This window comes from Arachis ipaensis, chromosome B4 (assembly GCF_059453495.1).
Source record: "Arachis ipaensis isolate K30076 ecotype BB chromosome B4, ASM5945349v1, whole genome shotgun sequence".
Lineage (NCBI taxonomy): Eukaryota > Viridiplantae > Streptophyta > Magnoliopsida > Fabales > Fabaceae > Arachis > Arachis ipaensis.
Genome location: NC_142439.1, coordinates 77,541,466 through 77,544,588, shown reverse-complemented (window position 1 = coordinate 77,544,588; position 3,123 = coordinate 77,541,466).

Below are 3,123 nucleotides of genomic sequence, written 5' to 3'. Positions count from 1 at the left end.
GAAAAGAGCATCATATTGAAATGTTAAATATTGTAACTCATGCGATGCATCAGACATTAATTAAGTCATCTCTTTTTTTTTTTCTTTTTTTTTTTTTTTATAGAAAAGAGCATATTGAAATGTTAAATATTTTAATAATATAATTAACCACCGTGGGACCAGGGTCGCTGAAGGGGCCAGACCCCCCCCCAAGTCTCGGAGGATGCCTTTGTGGACGTAGACAGCAGGCGGATGCAAGCAGAAAAGGATCTACGGGATTGAACGTGTCTGTATCGCCACTACTCCATGTTATTCTGATGCTGAGTCTACTTCTAATAGACCGATCGACATTAGGGAGCAAGAGCATGTTATCTTGCTCAATAGGGATCTCGAGGCACGCTACTAGTATGTGTAGGAGGAGTAGCGGCGTGTTCAATAGAGGTATGAGAAGCAGATACCCGCCTCCAGCTGATTGTCAACACACAGCTATCCAATCTCAATTAGTGGACGAGCATCGTTACCGATGGACTTCTCTATGGGCAAGATGCGAGTGACTAATTACTCATCCTGTGATGCTCCAGTCATAGCTCCTCGACCTCCACTCGGCTAGGGCGTCAGTAAATATACATTTTTATAAAATAAATATTTATTTATTTTTATTGATAATTGAGGTCATTAGCAGTGACAAATCCAAAGAATTTTGATAGTGATAATAAAACATTGATGCATGCATATCTTTAATAGTTTTTAGTTGTTATTTCTTTAAATAATGGTAATGATTTAGAGTTTTTATTAAAAATTTCATATTTTTAATCCATGTTTTTAATATTTCTTTCTTTAAATTTAAGATAGAAATTTTTCTTGCTTTAAATGAGACTTTTGGTGCCTTGATCAATACTCTTTAGAATTGTTTTGTACTTTGATAAGTGTAGGAAATGAAACAAAAATTAAAAGAACAAAAGAGGAAGCAAAGGACATGCTTGGAAGAAAGGGCACGCTTTGAAAGCTAAGGAAACACTTTTTCCAAAGACAAAAACCAACACATCTGGGTCTAGAAAGCTTTGCCATCCTACGTAGAAGTGTTGGCATGCCATGGCAATCGTGCGTATGCATGCATTTATGTGTATGCACAGTTGTCCAAATTAAGTAAAAGTATGTGTACGCATGCACTCATGCGTCGTACAAATAGCGAATTCAGTAAGTCATGTCTACGCATCATTTCATGCGTACGCACAACCGGCGTAATCTTCAAATAAAGCATGTGTACACACAACTGCAAATTAGCGTCCCATGCCAATGCTGACCCATACCACGCCTGTGACTTAAGTTTCACAAATTTGGGCCAAATAGTCATTGAAGTGCCACGCCAAGTCCTCGACGTACCACGCCTCAGCATCGTACTAGGATATTTAGGCTTATTCAAGTGCCATGCCAAGCACATTGTCGTCCCATGCTAGTTGCCTCACTCATCAATTTTTGGAAAAATTTAAGGAAAGAAAGCAATTAGCGTAGCACGACAGAGGCAAGATTTGGGCCATCATCTGATGAAAATGTTTGGCTTTGCATTGTGCTCCACATTCAACCTCCAACTTCCAATGTTCAACTTCATCATTCATTCCTTAATTTTTCAAATTTTCAATTGGATCAAGCCCATGGAATCCGTCTCAATTTAATCTTGAATTTAATGTAATTTGAATTTCATTTGAATTGTAATTTTAGATAGATTATAAATAGAGGATGAAGGAAAACTTTGGGGCATCTAGCTAGCTCTCTGAGCTCTCTTCTTCCACTCTTTTCCTCTTCTTACCTTTCACATTTTGTAAGCCATGAGTGGCTAATTTCCTATTTTATTGGGAAAAAAGATCTATTAAATTTAATGGATCAATTGTGATTTACTCTTCATCTTCAATTCATCTTTCATTTGCTTCTTTAGAAAGAATCTTCATTCTTCATTCCAAGGATTTACAATCTATTGAGAGATGGTTTCAATCTCACTTGAATTCTATGAAAATTTGAGAGAGGAATCATGGAATTGAGCTTGAAGATCTATCTCCCAATTTGGTGAATTTGGGTTTGGGATTGATATGTGACATGTAATCAACCTATAACTTGATTCATGAAATTGTGTGGCTTTAAATCAGAGACCAATCTTCATCTCTTCTCATGAGCAATTAAATCAAGATATTGGCAATTGATCAAGTTAAGAGGGATTGAATTACCAAGACATTGGAACTTAATCACTTATGATTTGCCAAGAAATCAATGAATTGCATGATTGAAGAGGAGATGAAAAGCTATTTGATCCAGAGAATTCAATATTTTAGTACCCCAATGATCTTCCCTTATTCTCTTAGCCCCACTCTTTATTAATTGCTTTTAATTAATGTTTCTTTACGTTGCTTCATTTACTTTCTTGCACTCTACATTCATGCACTATACTTTCTTGAACTTCACTTTCTTGTACTTTAGTCTTCTTGCAATTTACTTTTCCAATAATTACTTTCTTGCAATTTAAATTCCTAGCACTTTACATTTATGTTCTTTACCTTCTAGTCACATTATTGCTTTCTTTGAATTCAAGTCATTTAAGTTCCAGTTTATAATTTTGTTTATCATTTCCATATGAATTGACTGACTAGAATATTCAATCAAAATTATGCTTGCTTAATTCCTTAATCCTCGTGGGATCAACACTCACTCACCATGAGTTTATGCGAGATTGTAAAATTCTGTATCAAATATATATAATATGATAATAATTTTTATTGTTCGATTATTCATCAGACCGGTGGAGTATGGATCGTTGAAGGTGAGGGTCAGAACCTAAGCGCGAGAGTTGAGAAGAGGTGTGAAGCCAGAAGTCGTCGGTGGGTCGGTGGGTGGGGCCATTTGTAAGGACACTTTGATGCCAAAGTAAGTGTCCATACGACGAGGCGGCTAATTAGGCTAAAAGTAATGTATCTGGGGAGAGGGGTAGGTCCCTCTCTATTATCCTCATTTGTCGGGTGAGCCCTTGATAAACCCATATTTTATGATATATTTTGTGCTTAGTTTGAGTGATTTATTCAATCCTTCACCCACTTATTCATATTAATTGCATGGTTTTACTTTCCCTTCCTCATTATGTGATGTATGTGAAAAACA